The following is a 23,194-nucleotide window of genomic DNA, read 5'->3' on the forward strand; positions in this document are numbered from 1 at the left end:
ATTTAAAGCATGTTTGAAGTGACTTCCCTGGTGCTCCAGTGGTTGAGACCTCTGTCTTTTCAATGCAGGAGGTATGCGTTTGATTCCTGGTTGGGGAATTAAATCCCTCATGACTTGTGATATGGCCAAAAAATTAAGCATGCAGGGAACCCAAAGCTGGTGCTCTGTGACAACCTAGAGGGGCGGGATGGGGAGGGAGGTGGGAGGGAGGTTTAAGAGGGAGGGGACATGTGTATGCCTGTGACCAATTCATGTTGATGTACGATAGAAACCATCACCATATTGTAAAGTAATTATCCTCCAATTAAAAATGAAACTAAATTTTAAAAATAAGTAAAACATGCTTAAAGCATCTTTTTCTAATTTACTTTTTAATTGAAGCATAATTGCTTTAAAGAATTGTGTTGGTCTCGGCCAAACATCAACATGAATCGGCCATAGGTACACATGTGTCCCCTCCCTCTTGACCCTCCCTCCCACCTCCCGCCCCATACCACCCCTCTAGGTTGTCACAGAGCCCTGATTTGACTTGCCTGAGTCATACAGCTAATTCCCATTGGCTGTCTATTTTACATACGATACTGTGAGTTTCTGTTACTCTCTCCACACTACCCCCTTTCCTTTCTCCACACTCCCCGCCCCCACCCCGTGTCCGTATGTCTGTTCCCTAGGCCTGTGTCTCCATTGCTGCCCTGCAAATAATTTCATCAGGACCATCTTTCTAAATTCCATATATATGCATTAGTATATGACATTTGTTTTTCTTTCTGACTGCACTCTGTAAAGCATCTTTTGCATAGTGTAAAAATATCAAGATCACTAAAATTTATCATCCAAACCAAATCTAAGTCAACAAAATCCACTTGAATATGAATTGAACTGGTTAAGTCCAGGAGGAAATATCAGAATGTCATTTTCTTAAGACAGATTAAACCAATATGAGCTAAAAGACTCACAAGACGTTTCTTCAGAATTGGCTTTTGGGGTAGAAATGGCTTTTTTCCCCCCGACAGGATGAAATAGAGCAGGACAGGCTAACATTCTTACTGGTAACAAGAAAACAAAGATGGAAAAATTAAAAGTAATACTCTTAAAAGCATCAGAAAACTCTGGAAATGTGAATAAAATATAATTAAAACTGTGGAAAGGGCAGAACCATTCTGAGAAGGTATAGAAGCTAGAAGAGAATGGAATGACATCTTTAAAGTAATAAAAGAAATTGATGACCTAAAATTCCATACCTAACAAAAACATTCTTAAAACTGAAGTTGAAATTAACTGTTTAAGACAAATACTGAAGGAATTCCCTGTTAGCACTAAAAGAATTACTAAAACAACATATTCAAGCAAAAGTTAAATGAACTCAAATAGAAATGTGAAAATACAAGAGGCAATGAGGTATAATGATGTGAGTAAATATAATTAATACCTAATGTACAAAATAATAATTATAAAGTCGTGGAGTTTTAAATATTTGTATAACTACAATATCTGACTACAGTAACATAAAAGGGAAGTAGAATTAGAGCATCTAAGAGTTTTGGGAAAGCATTAAAAGCAATAACTTACTATATAATGTGTCAAATATACTACTAACAGAATGGGAAAAGAATGTACAGTTAACAAGTTATAGAGTAAAAATGAAATAGAAAATAATCAAAAACATAAGATAGGAGAAATTAAGAATGTAAAACATGTCAAATAGAGGGTTATATGATAGATATAAATCCAACTGTATCAGCAATTTTAATATAAACAGACTAACTGATCCCAATACAATGCTGAGGCAATTAAGTATGGGTTTTCAAGAACAAGAGCAATTCAAGAACAATAACAATAACTATATGCTGCTTACAAGAGATACACTTTAAAAATAAAGCAGAAAGTTTTAAAGTAAAGTAAAAAGATACACTATGCAACACAAACCAAAAGAAAGCTAATATAGCCAAAGCAATATCAAAGTAGTTTTTAAATCAAGACATATTACTAGAGAAAGAGGACCCTTTCATCATAAAGTGTAAGCTAAACAAGCTGATACAGTACTAAATCCATATGCATCTAATAAATAGCTTCAATATACATAAAAGAAAAAATAACAAATCCAAAAAGGAGAAATTGAAAAATCCACAATCCCAGCGGGAAACTTTAACATGCCTTTCTCAACAGTGACGGAACACAAGTGACAAGGAAATAAAGCTGTGAACACACAATTAGCAGATTACTAATCAAAAGGAATAACTGCCATAAGCTAAATGTATATAGCAGTATTTATTTTAAAAGGCACCCAGTATCCAAACCTCTGCATTATACTCAGTTAGACATAAACACAAACATAAAAAATTCTTGATGATTTTCCCACTGGATGAAATGATTCACCACTATAGAATTAAAATAGCCTTTGTTCCTGTAACACAGCTGACTTGAGTGAAAAACAATTCATGATGATGGTCAGAAGATGACTCCAGGTTTCTCACAAGGCCAGAAGCAGGCTTTAAAAAGTTGCTCAGCTTACTTCCTTTTAACATCACTAACTTATTCACAGATTCCATAAAAACACAGAACTAGAAATTGAAAACAAATAACTGATACTTCAAGTAGATCACAGTAGGAAAGATACCAGGTTGGATATAAGAATACTTAAAGTATAATCGCTACCCTTCCATTATCAACATTTCTTGAGGACTAAATGTCCTGCCCTTGGTTCCAAAATAATCAACTGAAAAAAATTAAGAATGAAACAAAATGTTTAACAATTGGATATCAGAGGGGGTTTTAGTCAATAATCAACTAAGCATGAGCTATCACTGAGACAGCCACCCGATGCTAATTCTGCCCAACTCTGCATTGAGGAAAATCTAGAATGTTCCTTAAGAATGATATCGTCCAGCTCTTCTCTGTACCTATCAGACATACCTGGGCCATGAAATACTTGAAAACATACAGACCAAACTGACAACATGTGTAGAGGAAAATGACAAGGATGCTGCAGGGACACAGAGGCCGAGCTGTCGTACGGCAGAACAATTGAAGGAACTGGGGCTGTTTTGCCAAAGGAGAAAAGACTCATGAGTAAACGGTCACCGTCACAAATACCAGGATCTGCCATGCAGACAAGAGGCTAGACATGTTCTGCAGGCCCCAGGGGAAAAGCACGAAACAATGGAGGGAAAGACAGGGCATCGAGTTCAGCTCTCCAGTGAGAGCCTTCTAAGGATTGGAGATGTCCAAAGATGACATGAATGACTTCATCTTAAGAGGAATAAGCACTAGCGGAAGGAGGAGGCTTTGATTTTTGTTTTTCCTTTGCTTATTTGTTTATTCTAAGACAATGAGGCTATTTAGGCTTTAAAGTCTAAAACTGATAATACCTTGAATAATACCTCTACGTTACTAGCTTCAATATGAAAAAAATGGGAGGTCTACATAAGTGGTGATTGGAATTTGCTTATTTAATTTCTCCCATATTCTTTCGCTTTGGTTTATTTCTTAGCTTCTTGGATTGATGTTTAGTTTATTTTTCATTCTCTGAATTGGTGGTTTTCAAACTGACATTAGGGGGACCACAGATTTTAACAGAGGAAGGTTGCAACTTTGCGAACATTCCTTTTAAATTTCATTTTGGAAACTATGTTTTCAGTTACATTTATATCTAAAAATATTTAATTCACTTAAATGTATTATTTACCAAATTTTGATACACTGGAGAAGCTTTGCACTCCTAGGCTAAGTCATTGTTCTCACTGAATTAACGAACATAATAAATTCAAAGAAAACATTTATAATAAAGTTTGTATCAAGTTTATACATTCTCCATAATACTTTGTGTGGGGAAAAAAAGATTCCTCCTTCAGAAAAAAAGTTTCAACCCCATCTATTTAGAGTCTCTAAGGAAATGGCAACCCACTCCAGTGTTCTTGCCTGGAGAATCCCAGGGACGGGGTAGCCTGGTGAGCTGCCGTCTATGAGGTTGCACAGAGTCGGACACGACTGAAGAGACTTAGCAGCAGCAGCAAGGCCCCTCTGACTCTAGCACACCCTCTGTTATCTAGTCTGTGTTGGAAAATAAAGTCCTATTAGCTCATTTTACATTTCAGAGCTCAAGCTTTATATTCACAACACAATAAACACTGCTGCTGCTGCTAAGTCACTTCAGTCATGTCCAACTCTGTGCAACCCCATAGACGGCAGCCCACCAGGCTCCCCCGTCCCTGGGATTCTCCAGGCAAGAACAATGGAGTGGGTTGCCATTTCCTTCTCCGGTGCATGAAAGTGAAAAGTCAAAGTGAAGTCGCTCAGTCGTGTCCGACTCTTCTCGACCCCATGGACTGCAGCCCACCAGCCTCCTCCATCCATGGGAGTTTCCAGGCAAGAGTACTGGAGTGGGGTGCCATCGCCTTCTCCACAATAAACACTATGACTCATCAAATTCAAACTCAGGTTGAACCTATGCAGACAGTAAGCTCACATGGTTATTTCTAACATTTGAAGTCTATAGATTTATGTCAAACCAAGTGATGTCTGAAAGTCAGTGTAGGTCTGCTGACAGTACTGAACACACCACTCCAAAGACTACCAGGAATACAAGGAAACATAAGTCTCTGTAAATTGATCTCTCCTAGACAAAGAACTGAGCCACACCGTCTGTATTCTTATTTCAGGGTAGGCCACGGAGCTCCTGCACTCCACAGGAAATCCCTCTCATGAGGGCACACGGGAAAGGAGCCCTGCACCCCTCTCCTCTGGCCAGCTATGCCAAGACCCCTCTCCCCAATGTACACAGGCACACACTCATGCACACACACACACGGGCCCTTCTTAAATAAGAACACAGAAGATCCTGCCAAGTAAAAAGATCCCGTGCAAAATAAAAGAATCAGAATCCTCACTAGGAGAAGCATAGATTCTGAAACTTGCAAAATATACAGCTGAAAGAAACTTATCTGCAAGAAACTTACCTGGATCAAAACCCTGCCTTTACCAGTGACGTGAGGAAACTGAAGGCCCACCACGATAAGTGACCTGTTTTGGGTCCCATCACATAGCAGACCCAGGGCTAGAGCCCACGTCTTCACTCTGCTTCTAATCCTCTTCTCACTGCCCCAAGCTACCACTGCCAAGCCCTAAGTCAATCCTACTCCTTCCCCAAAGGACTGGGAAGAATCTCTATGGAAACAAATTAGAATCAGAAGCAAACTCCCCCAAAGTTCCCCAGTCCCCAAACCATCCATATCCTTCCACCCTCTCATCTCTGCTCTCCTAGACCTCCATTACCTCTGCTCAACCTCAGAGTGCTCTCAGGGCCCATGGCTCTTCTTCTGACCCTTTTCCTTCCCAAATCAGAACCAATGCAGGTAAAAGCCAGCTCAGTCACAGGATGGGAAACATGATGCCACAGAAACCAGAGAAGCAGGACAATGAGGAAAGAGCATCCAGAAATCAAGATCAGCCTCAGCTCCCAAAGAATGTATGGGAGGCAAGAGAAAGACTGAAAATGAGGGCTCAGTGGGGAGAGAAAGGATAAAATGGCAGCAGCAGAGGGCTGAGGCGTGATAACAATGGCAAAAGGACAGCTAGAAAAACAAAGCACCGTGGAATGTAACTGAAACAGGAACAGGGCCAGAAAGATGGAAAACAGATAAATCAAAATGAGCAGATGAGACACAAATGTCCACCCTCCCAGGAACTACAATGTGGAAACACTTTTGTAAAAAGAAGGGGGGTGGGGAGAGGACCTGAATTTCGATTACTGCAGAGAATATCTCATCTGATCAAAATCAAGAACTAAAGGCAGGGACTTCCCTGAAGGTCCAGTAGTTAAGAGTCTGCACTCCCACTGCAGGGGCACAGGTTCAATCCTTGGTTGGAAACTAAGATCCCACATCCCACATGGCACATAGCACACACGAAAAAGAGAGAGACTAATAAATATCATTTTAAAAAACAACTGAAGGCAAAAGAAACAGTACAGAATGTGCACGTTTGTGACACATCATAAAGGCAGGAGGGCGCGTCTTCAAACTTCTCACATCCAGCTACCTGCCACAACCCCACGGTAGTAATTCTCTCTTTCCTGTGTCATAAGCAATAGTGCAGGAAGAAGGGGCGGACGCCCCAAGACAGTCCTTTCTCATTCTCCCTTTAGAATTGACAATGGCTTTGGAATTCAGGAGCCCCTTTTTCTGGCCTTGTCCTTTTTTGCCCCTTAAGATTCCCTTTGAATCTTCAGGTCAACTTCTCAGGCTTCTTAACCAGTGAAAAACAGGACCTAGATCCAGGACTTCCAGATGCTGGCTTCATAAGAGGTACCATTCAGTCAAAAGTCAGCTGGAGTCTGCTCCCTGTTCCTAACTTGGCACAAAGTGCAGCAAGACGAGGGCCACATTTGGGGCCAGCACACAGAGAACCAACCCAAAACGGCCGAGCATGCGCTAACCTTGTGAATAATACTTTCCACCTCCTTAGTGCTTCACCACTCACAAAGTGTTTGTGCACGCTGTCCCACCCGAACCTCGCAATCTCCAGGGACACAGGCACATCAGAGACTGGCCCATGGATCCCCAGGTAGCCAAAACCAGCCCCTATGTCTCCCCACATATCCATGCTTCATTCAGGTAGGTACTGAGTATCTACTAAGTCCTGTGGCTAAACCGAACCATCTACCCCATAATTCTAGTCTGGAGACAGACACAATGATCAAATAATTAAGCCTCTGATATGTGAGTGATTCAGAGCTTCCCTGGTGGCTCAGAGGTTAAAGCGTCTGCCTGCAATGCGGGAGACCTGGGTTCAATCCCTGGGTTAGGAAGATCCCCTGGAGAAGGAAATGGCAACCCACTCCAGTATTCTTGCCTGAAGAATCCCATGGACAGAGGAGCCTGGTAGGCTGCAGTCCATGGGGTCGCTAAGAGTCGGACACGACTGAGCGACTTCACTTTCACTTTTCACTTTCATGCATTGGAGAAGGAAATGGCAACCCACTCCAGTGTTCTTGCCTGGAGAATCCCAGGAACGGGGGAACCTGGTGGGCTGCCATCTATGGGGTCACGCAGAGTCGGACACGACTGAAGTGACTTAGCAGCAGCAGCAGCATGTGAGTGATTTAGGGCTTCCCTGGTGGCAGTCCACAGGGTCGCAGAGAGTCAGACATGACTGAGCAACTTCACTTTCTTTCTATGTGAGTGATTCAGAAGACCTGATAAAAATAAGGTGGGGGTAAAGAGATGTTTTACATAGGTCAGTAGGACAAACTCTCTAATGAGATGATGTTCTAATAGAGACCTATTGTAAGAGAGTGAGCCCCATGGATGTGAAAGACCATGTGAGGTTGAGGGACCAGCAAGTGCCCCAGAATGTCTGGAAAACAGCAAGGAAACCCGCTGGCTGAAGCAGCAGAGAAGGCAAATGGGAGGCAAGGTCAGGGCTAAGGAAAGGCCACCGTAAGGACTTGGGTGTTAACTCTGCAGCGGGAAGCCATTGCACTGTTTTGGGTAAAAAGGTGACGAGATCTGAATTTTATGTTAAGAGGATCACTCTGGCAGCTATGTTGGGACTAGTCCGTGATGGGACAAGGGTGGAATCAGGGGGGCCCACTGCAGGAACCCAGGCAAGAAGTGATGAGCGTTTCTTGCCCTACCATGGAGGCTCTGCCAAGAGGAGGTCCATGCACCAGTCTCCCAGGAGACCACATCTTTATTCAGCTCTGCTCTCACCGACTGCAGAAGGCCCCATAGCTGGTACCACAAGGAAGACGGGGCCACAGGTATAAACGGACACTTTCCAACGTGGGGAAGTAGGCAGCTGTTCTAGGGCCCTTGTGAAGATGATTTGAGGAAACCCCAGCCGTTCCTTCCATTTCTTATAGGGACGTGGAGGGATGATGGATGGATGGAAGGAAGGAAGAGTTTCCATTTACCCATCTGCTGGCATTTCTCAGTCAGCAGTTTACAAATTTAGATGATCAAAGAGTGAAAGTAAAAGTCACTCAGTCATGTCCGACTCTTTGCGACCCCATGGACTAAACAGTCCATGGAATTCTCCAGGCCAGAATGCTGGAGTGGGTTGCTGGTCCCTTCTCTAGGGGATTTTCCCAACCCAGGGATCGAACCAAGTCTCCAGCATTGGAGGCAAATTCTTAACCACCTGAGCCACAAGAGAAGCCTGATCAAATAGTACTATGGCCAAATGTCTTTTCAATCTGAACATGAAACAGCTCTGACCATCCTCTAATTCTAACCCAAACCTCTGTGGTGTATAAACTTCTGGTTCTTCATAGGATCAACCATAGACATTCAATAGACAAATATAATCTAATATGCTTTATAAACCTTATTGTGACAGATGCCTATTTTCAGATACTTTCAGTTCAGTCCAGTCCCTCAGTCGTGTCCGACTCTTTGCGACCCCATGAATCGCAGCACTCCAGGCCTCCCTGTCCATCACCGACTCCCGGAGTTCACCCAGATTCACGTCCATCTAGTCAGTGATGCCATCCAGCCATCTCATCCTCTGTCGTCCCCTTCTCCTTCTGCCCCCAATCCCTCCCAGCATCAGAGTCTTTTCAAATGAGTCAACTCTTCACATGAGGTGGCCAAAGGACTGGAGTTTCAGCTTCAGCATCATTCCTTCCAAAGAAATCCCAGGGCTGATCTCCTTCAGAATGGACTGGTTGGATCTCCTTGCAGTCCAAGGGACTCTCAAGAGTCTTCTCCAACACCACAGTTCAAAAGCATCAATTCTCCGGTGCTCAGCCTTCTTCACAGTCCAGCTCTTACATCCATACATGACCACAGGAAAAACCACAGCTTTGACTAGACGGACTTTTGTTGGCAAAGTAGTGTCTCTGCTTTTGAATATGCTATCTAGGTTGGTCATAACTTTCCTTCCAAGGAGTAAGCGTCTTTTAATTTCATGGCTGCAGTCACCATCTGCAGTGATTTTGGAGCCCCCCAAAATAAAGTCTGACACTGTTTCCACTGTTTCCCCATCTATTTCCCATGGAGTGATGGGACTATATGCCATGATCTTCATTTTCTGAATGTTGAGCTTTAAGCCAACTTTTTCACTCTCCTCTTTCACTTGCATCAAGAGGCTTTTGAGTTCCTCTTCACTTTCTGCCATAAGGGTGGTGTCATCTGCATATCTGAGGTTATTGATATTTCTCCTGGCAATCTTGATTCCAGCTTGTGCTTCTTCCAGTCCAGTGTTTCTCATGATGTACTCTGCATAGAAGTTAAATATGCAGGGTGACAATATACAGCCTTGATGTATTCTTTTTCCTATTTGGAACCAGTCTGTTGTTCCATGTCCAGTTCTAACTGTTGCTTCCTGATCTGCATACAGATTTCTCAAAAGGCAAATCAGGTGGTCTGGTATTCCCATCTCTTTCAGAATTTTCCACCGTTTATTGTGATCCACACAGTCAAAGGCTTTGGCATAGTCAATAAAGCAGAAATAGATGTTTTTCTGGAACTCTCTTGCTTTTTCCATGATCCAACGGATGTTGGCAATTTGATCTCTGGTTCCTCTGCCTTTTCTAAATCCAGCTTGAACATCAGGAAGTTCACGGTTCACGTATTGCTGAAGCCTGGCTTGGAGAATTTTGAGCATTACTTTACTAGCATGTGAGATGAGTGCAATTGTGCGGTAGTTTGAGCATTCTTTGGCATTGCCTTTCTTTGGGATTGGAATGAAAACTGACCTTTTCCAGTCCTGTGGCCACTGCTGAGTTTTCCAAATTTGCTGGCATATTGAGTGCAGCACTTTCACAGCATCATCTTTCAGGATTTGAAATAGCTCAACTGGAATTCCATCACCTCCACTAGCTTTGTTCGTAGTGATGCTTTCTAAGGCCCACTTGACTTCACATTCCAGGATGTCTGGCTCTAGGTCAGTGATTACACCATCGTGATTATCTGGGTCATGAAGATCTTTTTTATACAGTTCTTCTGTGTATTCTTGCCACCTCTTCTTAATATCTTCTGCTTCTGTTAGGTCCATACCATTTCTGTCCTTTATCGAGCCCATCTTTGCATGAAATGTTCCTTTGGTATCTCTAATTTTCTTGAAGAGATCTCTAGTCCTTCCCATTCTGTTGTTTTCCTCTATTTCTTTGCATTGATCACTGAAGAAGGCTTTCTTATCTCTTCTTGCTATTCTTTGGAACTCTGCATTCAGATGCTTCTATCTTTCCTTTGTTCCTTTGCTTTTTGCTTCTCTTCTTTTCACAACTATTTGTAAGGCCTCCCCAGACAGCCATTTTGCTTTTTTGCATTTCTTTTCCATGCGGATGGTCTTGATCCCTGTCTCCTGTACAATGTCACGAACCTCATTCCATAGTTCATCAGGCACTCTATCTATCAGATCTAGGCCCTTAAATCTATTTCTCACTTCCACTGTATAATCATAAGGGATTTGATTTAGGTCATACATACCTGAATGGTCTAGTGGTTTTCCCTACTTTCTTCAATTTAAGTCTGAATTTGGCAATAAGGAGTTCATGATCTGAGCCACAGTCAGCTCCTGGTCTTGTTTTTGCTGACTGTATAGAGCTTCTCCATCTTTGGCTGCAAAGAATATTTTGCAGACACTTTACCACTGTCAAACTCCCCACCATAAAGATGTTACTGAAGTCATCTCAGGAAAGAGAGATTTCATTATAAATCACAGTGAATATGAAATTTCTCACTTCTGGACATGAAAATTCAATGTGAAAATAAGAGTATTTATCAATTTATTCACTGAGGTTCTTAAGAAACCGTAAGGATAAAAATGGCCATCATAGGATCTTTTGTGTCTTAATTTATAGTAGCATGCATTTGAATGCACCAGGCAGCATGTTATGCAAATTATCTCATGATGTCCTTACAACCATCCTTTGAGGCAGAAGCCATCAGTCCCATTTCACAGATGAGTAAACTGAGGCTCTCCAAGGTAAAATACTTTGACTACAGGGATCTGGAGGTTCAGGGACAGTACCAGGAATCAAACCCATCTCTGCTACATCGACTCTGCTTCCCTACTAACTCCCGGTACATCCTGCCTCCATGCTCAGCACTACATCACCTGGAAGCAGCCCCTGGCCCACCACACTGACAGTCTCCCCAGACTGACAGCTCCGCGGGGCCTCACGTTACATGGGAATGCACTTTGAGTGTCTGCTTAGAGGAAAAGACTCTTGTCCAAAGAACATGAATATTGTGACCACTTTTGAATCATTTTATTCTCTCTTCTCCTTTCATTCAACAAATAGCTGATGTGTGCCAGGCACAGATGGTAGGAAGAAGACAAAACCCATCCTGACCTTCACCAAGCTCACAGCCTGCTAGGGAGAGAAAAGCTCAAACACACACACGTTAGTGCAGGGCCCCCACACAGAATGGGGGCAGGAGGAAGCAGTTCCACCTGCAACACCGGGAAAGACCTCCCAGAGGATCAAAGGGACTTTGTCAAAGGAAGGGAATTCTGAGTATAAAGATGGGGTGTGGAACAGTTCTTGGGGAATGATGGTTTGCTGTGGCCAGGCAGTAACAGCGGAGGTGGGGAAGAGGGCACGAGGGGAAGCTGGACATGGAGGCAGAGGCCAGCTCGTGGACAACCTGGGGCACAGGGACTCACTGGAGGGATTCTGAGCAGGGGAGGGATGCAATCGGAGCTGCCACTTGACCTAGAGGACAGAGTCACACCAGAAAGGGCACTGTGGAGGCTGGCCTTTCTTGGAGTACGGCCTCTTTCACAGTACCCTACTGCTCCGTCATTTCTACAGGGTGCTTAAGATAACCCTAGAAGCTAGAAAAGCATGGGCTTGGAGCAACAGGACTGACCGTGTGATGAGACGCGCTGGTCTGGATCTCCGTGCACATCCTGCTGCTGTAGACCAGCGGTCCCCACACCAGGGACTGGCTCTGTGGAGACAACTTTCCATGGACGAGGGGGAGTGGGGTGGTCTGGGGAGGATTCAAGCGCATCATATTTACTGTGCACTTTACGTCTATTATTGTTAAACCAGCTCCACCTCAGATCATCAGGCATCGGATCCCAGAGGCTGGGGACCCCTGCTCTAGAGTAAAGAAGGCAAAGGTCGACTGTGAGGCCTCTAGGCTTAGAGCAGACCTGGGTTTCGACCTCAGCTGCCTCCGCTACTTAAACCGTGAAATGGGGATACATACAGAACCGACCTACCACGTGTGACAGTCAGGACTAAGTGAAGTCACATATGTTGATACACGTCTGCCAGCTAACACTTAAGTGCTTAATAAATAAATTGTTCATACTGTGCTTAGTTGCTCAGTCATGTCTGACTCTTTGCGACCCCATGGACTATAGCCCGCCAGGCTCCTCTGTCCATGGGATTCTCTAGGCGAGAATACTGGAGTGGGTTGCCATGCCCTCCTCCAGGGGATCTTCCTGACCCAGGGATCGAACCTGTATCTCTTATATCTCCTGTATTGGCAAGTGGGTTCTTTACCACTGTGCCACCTGGGAAGCCCAATAAATAAACTGGCTATTAATATAATAGTACCAAAAACATTATCTGTTAGTATTCTTTGTTATTGAGGAAACATTTCTTGAACACCTACTGTGTGCCAAGCACTTTCCCCCATCTAGGGGTACAGTGTCCTCATTTTTGCAGATTAGGATATTGTGCCCAAAAGGCTGAAGTATTCAACCAAACTTAGTATGACTCTCTCAAATTCCACTCGGAGCCAGCAACAGGAGCTACAGAAATAAATGTAGAGAGGTAAAATAAGCACTATATACCCATTAAAACGACTTTACATTTTAGAATTGAACATTCTCTCTACTTCAAAATAGCCTTCCCTCTAAACTGCAGGGGGAAAAAACTAGAGGTATTTTAATCCAGAAGATAATTCGCTCCAACAGTTTGGCCAAGTTGCATCAGTGATCGAATTCTTCTGGACCTGGTTGTTACTTCCGTCTGTCTGCGCTCAGCTTCCCCTGTGGCTCAGTGGTAAAGAATCCTGCAGTGCAGGACTGTCTGTTTACAGATAAACAAACAGAGCACTCACTTTCAAGGTCTGTAACCAAATACCTGGCAAACTCTGGGTCCCATGGGACCTAGATTTACCTTTGTCACTGACTATCCTTTTTTGTCCAAGTCTAGGCAATATCTTAATGCACAGAACTGCGCAGACCTGTAAAGCAGAAGAGTCATTTCTTACTGTTTGTTGTTTCCATTTTGATCTTTCATATACCACTTTCTTCCTAATCCAAAGTAAGATAGTTTCATACTTCATTCACCAAGTATTAAGCCCTTATTTGAATACATTCCACTCTGTTCTAGGAACAAGGGAGGCAGCAGTGAAGTGAGCAATTCCCTGATCTCATGGTTTAGAGTTTTCTGCGGGGAAGACACAATCAATAAGAAAATATCATCAGATAATGCTGAATGCCACTCAGAAAATTTAAAACAGAATGATAGCAAGGACCTAGAGAGTTATTTTAGATCAGATAGTCAAGGAGACCTTTGAGAGGCAGGGCATGGAAGCTGAGATTTGAATCGCAAGATTTACAGGGCATTTTTAATGAAAGAGGAGAAAGCAATGAGAATGGAGGAAAAGGGAAGGAAACAAAAAAGGTCAATGAAAAAAGCCAATCTGCTGGAAACAGTCAATGAGGGCTCTGTCTCCAGGCTCAAACACAGGTCTGAAAAGACAGGGAGCTGCTCCAGTGCCTTACTCTAGTGACAGGTAAGTTGAAAGTAAAGCTGGCCCCTGGAAGCTAACCGGTGTAACACAATGAAAGTGCATTTCCTGCTCACATAACAGCCTCACGAAGACTGCTGCTTGGGTGGCTCTCCTCCAGGCAGCTTTCCAGGGACCCAGGCTCCTGCCACCTTGCGGCTCTGCCACCTGCAACACTTGGCTACAAAGTGACCCTGCTCCATCCCAGCTGGAAGGAGAAAAGAATGTGGGCCACCACAGCTGTCCAGGCCTGAGCCTGGCGCCCATCTCCTGCCCCGTTGCACTGGCAAGGCCTCAGCTACTAAGTGCAACTAGAAAACATTGTATAGTTGTGTGTCCAAGGGAAGGCTTGGTTATTGGCTTAATCTCTGCCACAGGCTCTGGCATGATGAGTGACTCCCAGAGAATATCTAAGAGCTAGGAGTGTCACTAAATCCCAAGCTCAGTTTAATGAAAATTGAATAATACTACCCTTCCAAAAAAAAAAAAACTAAGAGTTAGGGATTAGGACTTCCCTAGGGTCCAACAGTTAAGAATCCACCTTGCAATGCAAAGGATGCGAGGTCGATCCCTGGTTGGAAAACTAAGATCCCATATGACTTGGAGTAGAAGTCTATGAGCCACAACTACTGAGCCCATGCGCCGAAACTACAGACGCCCAGGCATTCTGGAGCTCACAGGCCACAACTCCTGAGCCCACAGACCACAACAACAGAGTCTGAGTGGCAACTTTCAAAAGCATATTCTGCATGCCCAGACTGTCTGCCTGAGTGTCTTTCTCTCTCTTTCTTTCTCTCACTCTCTCACACACACACACATATTTTCTGTCAACAATTTTACCCCAAACGCAGTGCCAAAAGTTATACTTCTGCAAGTGTCCCTTAATTCAGGGTGAAAAAAAAACTTGGGAGAGAACAGCTTCATCAGTAAAGAACTGTTTACATAATAAAGGAAAACTGCACTGTTTTAAATGTTGTTCCAAGTGATAAAGAGAGATTTCTGACACCGAACAGTAAATCACGCCACTTGGTATTGTCCCAAAAGTAGAGCAAGCTCAACTAAAGGCTGCTGAAAGCTTCCCAGAGGCACACAGCTTTATAATTTACCTGTCAGAGAGGTCCAGCACTAACTCTCTCCCTTTAAAAACAGCAGCTCAGAGAGGAGTCGGCTGGCCACGTGGTGACCGGGGGCTGCCCTGACGCGTGGCCACACAGAAGCCTGCTGGCCGCTCTGCTGATGTGCCGGTGTCCTCGCCGCTTCCACAATATTCCGTGAGATCCTTTCTCCAAAAAATCCTTCAACAGGGCTTCCCTTGTGGCTCAGAGGTTAAAGCATCTGCCTCCAATGTGGGAGACCCGGGTTTGATCCCTGGGTCGGGAAGATCCCCTGGAGAAGGAAATGGTAACCCACTCCAGTATTCTTGCCTGGAGAATCCCATGGACAGAGGAGCCTGGCAGGCTACAGTCCCACGGGGTCGCAAAGAGTTGGACACGACTGAGCGACTTCACTTCACTTCAGCAAAGGAGTTAGACAGACAATTGCAGATCCACTCAGACCAACTCTGATAAGCCACTGACCAACTTGGTTTTTCCCAAAAAAAAAAAAAAAAATCCTTCAACAGCCAAGCAAAAGCATCCCCCCAAGACGTATGATGGTTTGTGTTTTTAAAGACACCTGTCTAACTGAAGAAATCCTTCAACAGCCAAGCAAAAGCATCCCCCCAAGACGTATGATGGTTTGTGTTTTTAAAGACACCTGTCTAACTGAAGAAATCCTTCAACAGCCAAGCAAAAGCATCCCCCCAAGACGTATGATGGTTTGTGTTTTTAAAGACACCTGTCTAACTGAAGAAATCCTTCAATTACAGCAAGCCCTGAAGTTATCCCATTCCTAACAGGATAGACAGACTGTATTTTTGGTTTTCTTTAAAGTTGGTAACTCTTAACCCCCATGAACCTGACGCCCCTCCCCCACCCCACCTCCACTGGTAAACACTTAAGTTTGTTCTCTTTATACATGGACGGACTCTGTTTTTAAATGGTTATACCCTCCTTCCAAATTACACATCTCCAAAACTTTCTGACCATATAAGGAAGGCACACGTAACTCTCCCTCAGTAAACATGTTCCCAACAGCCACAGACATTAAAGCATTCCCACTGAAACTCGATTTGCTAAATTTTGAGCCTATGGAGCACACAGTTGCTAAAAATGGATTATTCTCATCACAGAGAACATCAAGATAAGAGATGGATAAGAGATTAGAGATGTTCTGTTTTAAAGCGTCAAGGCAAAGAAGAGGGGAAAATTAAGAGTTTCAACCCATTATTACAATAAGAACAGCCCAGTCCAATCACACAGACTACTTCAAAGACATCTAAGATGTTGGTCTTCAACTGTTTGATCAAAGACTCAGTACCACCAATACAGTATATTAATGCATATATATGGAATTTAGAAAGATGGTAATAATGACCCTATATGCAAGACAGCAAAAGAGACCCAGATGTAAAGAACAGACTTTGGGACTCTGTGGGAGAGGGCAAGTGTGGGATGATTTAGGAGAATAGCACTGAAACATGTATATTATCATATATGAAACAGATCGCCAGTCCAGGTTTAATGCATGACACAGGGTGCTCAGGGCTGGTGCACTGGGATTACCCTGGGGGATGGGATGGGGAGGGAGGTGGGAGGGGGTTCAGGATGGCAAACAAATGTATACCCATGGCTGATTCATGTCAATGTATGTCCAAAACCACAATATTGTAAAGTAATTAGCCTTCAATTAAAATAAAATTTAAAAAAAGACAATACAGACTAAAAGACCAAGAGATTCTAAGCAGGTGATTAATTTTTAGGGTAAACTCAAGAATCAATTTCTCTTTATAATATCTAAAGTTTTAAAACACTTTAGATAAACACTGAAAACATCCATCTTTTAAGATATTCCTCTTCATACCAGATATTTTAACCTGTACTAATTGGGGTAGCATCCATCATAAAGTCAGTACTGGAATGTATGTATATAAATATGTGAATATTTATATGTAGAATTTATATATATAAATATATTCATAAATATATATTTATGTCATTATATATAACATATATATTAAACATATAATGTATAATTTATATACAGACAATTATATGTATGTATATATAAATGTGTGAATATAAATCTATTAGAATGTGCGTTCTGATAAAAAATATTTTCATTTCCTTCATTATGCCTAAAAGGTACTTATGGATGCCAGGCAACACTGGAATCCGGCATGGTGAGCAGGATGTACCCTGTACACCACTGTTAGGAAACACATTTAATCCTTACAATAACATTGCAAGGTAGGTTTTGGAAGTGCCCATCTTATAAATGAAGGAGGCGAGAGGACAAGTTACAAGGTCACAGCTGGGATCTGAGTTCACGTCTACCAACTGCTCGCTACCATTTCAAGATCAAAACAACTGTTATTACGTGGATGGCTCACAGGTATTCACATACCCTTAAAAAGACAGGCCCCCCAACTTATGAAGTTCCTCTTTGAAACTACAAAAAAAAAAGAATCAGTCCACACGATTTGGGTGAGACTGGCTGCTTACTGCCACGTGGCTCACCTTACTGAGGAAAGGAAAGTGCCTGGCTCCGTGTCAGAGAGCAGCTGCTCACTGACATGCGACCAGCAACCAGGCAGACGAGAAATGGAACACATGCTGGCCGTGTGCTGAAATAAGCCATGAGCCTATAACGAAGGGTACCACTCAAAGGATGATAATCTACATGGCTTTTAGGAACAGAAAACCTAGAGAATGAAAATTTTCCAACAGTCACTCAGACAAGAAGATCCAGCCAGCTACTCTGAATGTTTAGATCTCTTTGATAGCAGAGAGCGAGCGTGAATGTGGAAGCTCCTTAAAGCGGCATCTGTGGACGGTCCTCCTTTACCCCCGGGGATCAGCACTGTGCACGCTCATCCTCATCATTAGAGCATCATGTACCACCACCCCCACTCATCTGCCAAGCCTGGTTCTAACTTCTTTCAACACGTCAAAGCCTTCGAGGTAGGGGTTCTAGCAGGATCCCAATTTGACAAATGAGGAGACTGAGCAGGAGTCCTTAGATAACTTACCCGAGGCCACACAGCTAGTGAGGAGGCTGAGCCAGGCAGTCTCTTAACCTCACGGCCAAGTCCTCAAACAGACGCTGTTCTGCAGGCTGGCAACCCCTACCTGCTCCTCCCCTGAGGCCAAGACACGCCTCTAGGGGCACATAATTGAGGGTCAATCCCACCAGGTTGCAGTGATACTTATGAAGCCCTATCTGATGTTCAGGGCTTTCTGCTATTTCCTAATTTTCTGCTCATCTTTTCTTCTCTGACTATACCTTGAACTGCTATAAAACTCACATTTTAACACAAAGCACTATACTCTTCTTTGGTTTCTGGGAGCAAATTGACACACCTCTGGGCAACCATCTTGTAACAAACTGTTCCTTTAAAACACAAGTAAAACAGTAGAAAGAATAGCCATAGAAAACAAGATTTGCAGAACACACTTAACCCAGAGTCATTTGGCAGCTCCCTCCCTGACTGGTATCAGGACTTCCCAGTGGGAACCTTCCCCCCAGGATACAACTCTCAGGGCCCTGCATTCAGCGTAGGGATGTCACTAGACTCTGTGGCTAGGAATACTCCTTAGCATGGGCTTCCATAGTCGCTCAGTCAGTACAGAGATTGCCTGAATGCAGGAGACCCAGGTTCAACCCCAGGGTCAGAAGATCCCCTGCAGGACAGCACAGCAACCCCCTCTAGTATTCTCGCCTGGGAAATCCCATGGGCAGAGGAGCCTCATGGGCTACAGTCCATGGGATCGCGGAGTCAGACATGATTGAGTGACTAACACCGTCACTTTTTCCACTGAAGTAGCTCAGCTGGTAAAGATCTGCCTGCAGTGTGGGAGACCTGGGTTCGATCCCTGGGTTGGGAAGATTCCCTAGGGAAAGGAACAGCTACGCACTCCAGTATTCTCTCCTGGAGAAATCCATGGACTGTATAGTCCACGGGGAGGCAAACAGTTGGGCACCACTGAGCGACTTTCACTTTCCCTTTTAAGAAGGGGAAATACTAACCTGTCCACTTGTCTTACCTCTACATGATAAGTAAAAAGAAGGCTTTGTAGTATATTGTGCACTGTACTTTTTTCAATTTTTCATAATTTAAAACTATTTATAGCTCTCAGTAATGGATTTATATATCACATCTGACTTGAAAGAAAAATTGAACTTTCAGACTTGCAAAGTAAGGAGCTGATCCAAGATCTGTAGAGACACCACAAAGAGAAGCCACCAATTGTGAGACATGATTCAACAGCAACTGGCCCAACCGTTTCTTTATTACATTGAGACAAAACAAGGAAATGACTGTTTTAAGAACAAGAAGCCTTTCCCAAAACCAAGCCAGGCTCTATCCTGTTCTACATGTTTACTAATGACTTCAGTGAAGGCACACATGTCCTTATCAAATTTACAAATGGCAGGAGCAAAGTTGGGAGGGTCAGTTATTACAAGTGAAGATTCAGAAGGAGTAGGGCCAACACTAACAAGAGGAGCTTACCGACTATCAACGAACGTATTATACTTAGAGAAAACTCCGCAGCACAGTGGAGGAGGACCAGAGAAACACCATGGTGTGTACAGGATCTAGAAATTTCAGACGGCAGCACTCTCGGGAGGGTGAACAGTGTGACACGCTGCCGGAGAAAGCTAAGACGACGCAAGGCTGCAGGACACTGTCTGAACAAGGAAGGTAACAGTACCATTGTCCTCTGCATGAGCAGCCGCCCAAGCTTTCTGTTTAACGAGAAGCCCCACGTTCTAACTCAATGGTGAGCGCAGCCAAAGTAATGACAGGTCCCAAACTCACATCATGTCGGGAACAGCTGTTGAAGTCCAGGGTACACTCTGGCAAAGAGAACACCTAGTGGGGAGGCATGAAAGCCATTCTTAAACTTCTGAAAGTGTGTAAGGACAGAGTTTGGGGCAGGGGGGGTGGGGGGTCGTTTCCTGGTAGTCCAATGGGTAAGATTCCAAGCTCCCAATGCAGGGGGCTCGGGTTTTATCCCTGGTTGGGGAAGGAGATCCTACATGCAGTAACTAAGACCTGGCCCAGACAAATAAATAAAAACACACAGAGTGGCTGCATACTGAGCCATTAAAAAAAAAAATCTAAAATAAGGAAGAACAAAGTTCATATACACGTATACAATGGCTCAGGGGCAAAACTAAAACCAATAAAGAGAACTACCAGACATAGATTTTAAACCATAGTTTAAAATAATTTGCAATAATTTAAAACTGTCCAAATGTAGACTCTCTTCCATGTGGGGTAAAGAAGTTTCTCTCCACCATCAGAAGTGTTTAAAGAGGATAATGGGTCATCTATTCCTCTTGGCACAAAGAATTCCTACACCTAAGATTCCATAGTGAAAATGGTTCAAACTTGCACTGGGCTTTTTCCCTTTTCTGATACTCAGAGAATCGAAAAAGCACAGAGTAGAAGTGGTCACGAAAGATTCCATCCACTCCCTCCTAACTCTAAGGAGAGAGACAAGTCAAACTGCAGCACAAATAGAACTTAATTGTTTTCCCTTTGTATGTCACCAAGAAGAGATTTCCCTATATTCTCAGTATTCCCATAGTTCTAGCTTTTTAGGAAGTTCTTCATGGCATCTAACTTGAATCTCTCCTGCTCCAATTATACTAGTTCAAATGGATAGTAAACTGGTCTCTGTAAAGATCATGGCAGGAAAACATTTGACATAAGAACATAAAAATTAATTTTAAAAAAATACTTTGCAAAGGAAAAATATTAAGCAATGGATTTTAAAATGTTCCTAATCTCCAAATGCCAAATGCCATTCAGAACATTTCTAGAAACCATTACAAGACCAGTCGACATACTTTCATTTCTAAGTGCAAACACTGACCTCCTTCTGTAAGAGCTCTGCTATTCTTTTCAGACCCAGCTCTCTATCTCTAAGCAGAGAGAACAAGACTGAAACCTAATGTGTTCAGATTAAAATCACTCAAAACTAAGGAGAAACTACAGTTGGGCAGCAGGAATACGGGACAACCTTCAAAGGTGAGTGACAACATTAAGTCCTTAGAAATGCCTAGTTCACTTAAAAGGTACTAAAAATCCAAATTAAATGAAATGTGTCATACTCGTCTCTCTTTAGGAACTAGATAAGCTGCCCGAAAACAAAGCCACCTTGCAACACTGCTTAGCATAGGATTCCGGTTGGCCTTATTCCTAGCTACTTACACTGTGCTTAGTAAATTGATCACACACTGGGCTGATACACTCCTCCACCAAATTAATTTGCCTACTAGTGAGTCAACCAATTTCCCAATGCTTTATTTCCCAATTAGCTAGAAGGCATATATTCTAAACTCTCTTTAATTGCTTCTCTAACAAAGATAAAACCAAAGCCAAGCTCTAGACCAACTCTTTATAAAAGAAAATTATTGTTTCTACTATAGCTGGGCTTCAGATAATACGTCCACAAGCAAAATAACAGATGAATATCTATACAGCTTGAATTTTGTTTAGAGGTTGGCTGGCCACACACAGCAGACTGGGAGCTCAGCCAGGGGGTCTCTGTTCAGGCCTGGCAGTGCGTCTCTTACTCCATGGGGAGACGTGCTGGCACCCACACATCTCCCCTGGTTAAAAGTGTGAAGGATTTGGTGTCTCCAATCAAGCTCATTCCAATGGAAGAATAACTTACATTATCCAAGTCAGTCACCTTGATTACTAGAGTAACAACTGACTCTAATTTAGTGCTGTCTTAATCAAGAGACAGGTATTCTGAAGTTGGGAGCTTCCCTGGTAGGTCAGATAGTAAAGAATCCACCTGCAATGCAGGAGACCTGCGTTCGATCCCTGGGTCAGGAAGATCCCCCAGAGAAGGAAATGGCAACCCACTCCAGTATCCTTGCCTGGAGAATCCCATGACCAGAAGAACCGGGTGGGCTACAGTCCATGGGGTTGCAAAGAGTTGGACATGACTGAGCGAGGCTTGGCAGAAGAAAGGGTGGATGCTTAAGAAAGGGTTGCCAGATAGGAATGAATAAAGACGACGCAGTACCTAAATATAATGGAATATTACTCAGCCATAAGAAGGAACAAAACTGTGTCATTTGCAGAGATGTGGATGGACCTAGAGACTGTCATACAGAGTGAAGTAGGTCAGAAAGAAAAACACAAATAAATATTAATGCATATATGTGACTTCCCTGGTGGCTCAGACAGTAAAGCATCTGCCTACAATGTGGGAGACCTGGGTTCCATCCCTGGGTAGGGAAGATCCTCTGGAGAAGGAAATGGTTACCCACTCCAGTACTCTTGCCTGGAAAATCCCTTGGACGGAGGAGCCTGGTAGGCTACAGTCCATGGGGTCGCAAAGTGTCAGACATGACTAAGTAACTTCACTAATTAACCTAATGTGGTATCTAGAAAAATGGTATAGATGATGTTATTCGCAAAACAGAAATACAGACAAACTCAGAGAAAACAAACATATGGACACCAAGGGGGAAGGTGGATGAATTGAGAGGTTGGGATGGACATGTGTGCACCACTGATGTGTGTGTGCGTGTGTGCGCGTGCCCTCAGTCACGCCTGACTCTCTGCAACCCCATGGACTGCAGCCCTCCAGGCTCCTCTGTCCATGGAGTTTTTCAGGCAAAAATATGGAGTGGGCTGCCATTTCCTACTCCAGGCGACCCTGACCCAGGGATCGGACCCGTGTCTCTTGCGTCTCCTGCACTGGCACGCAGATTCTTTACCACTGGGCCACCTGGGAAGCCATCAATGATACTATACATAAAATAGATAACTAAAGAGAAACTATTATAGCACAGGGAACTCTATTCGGTGCTCTATGGTGACCTAAATGGGAAGGAAATCCAAAAAAGAGGGGATATATGTAAACATGCGGCTGACTCGCTTTGCTGTGCAGCAGAAACTGACACAGCAGTATACAGCAACTGTACTCCAACAGACAAAAAGAAACGCTTGCCAGGTATCCAAAATGGAAAGCCAATCTTTTAAATTCTTCTCACATCCTTTTTCTTCATTACCCAGACAAATGTTGTCATCCTACTCTTCAGAGAACCACAAAAATACACCTGACAAGCCGAGGTCTTTGCAAATCAGGCACGTGAATGAGTGTACTTCTCCCCCACCAAACACACCTATCCTTCCCAGAGAGCAAACCCACTGATTATCTCAGTTCAGATCTCAGAGAGCTCACCTGAATGCAAGCAGTATTCAGGCAGTACTCTAAAAAAGAGCTCTTTTGTTACCAACTGGTTATTTACTGTATGATCATCTCTAGCCTTAATTTCACTTAAGAAAAATATTGCAAATTCTTATATGAAAGTGAAAAATGATAATATGATTATGGTCAGTAGTTAAAACATTGTTAATACCT

At 43.3% G+C, this 23,194-nt stretch overlaps 1 protein-coding gene across 5 annotated transcripts in view; it reads right to left on the reverse strand.

Moving 5' to 3' along the window:
* ARHGEF28 (Rho guanine nucleotide exchange factor 28) overlaps window positions 1-23,194 on the reverse strand; it is a 343,837-nt gene that overhangs the window by 215,281 nt on the left and 105,362 nt on the right. The window contains exon 1 of one of the 5 annotated variants that reach the window (XM_070774545.1): window positions 957-1,285. The exons of the other annotated variants lie outside the window; for them this stretch is intronic. The gene's annotated coding sequence lies outside the window, so the exon portion shown is untranslated. Of the gene's footprint in view, window positions 1-956; window positions 1,286-23,194 lie in introns of those variants that run through there. 5 annotated transcript variants of the gene reach the window in all.

Source organism: Bos indicus, chromosome 20 (assembly GCF_029378745.1).
Source record: "Bos indicus isolate NIAB-ARS_2022 breed Sahiwal x Tharparkar chromosome 20, NIAB-ARS_B.indTharparkar_mat_pri_1.0, whole genome shotgun sequence".
In the NCBI taxonomy this organism is placed as follows: domain Eukaryota; kingdom Metazoa; phylum Chordata; class Mammalia; order Artiodactyla; family Bovidae; genus Bos; species Bos indicus.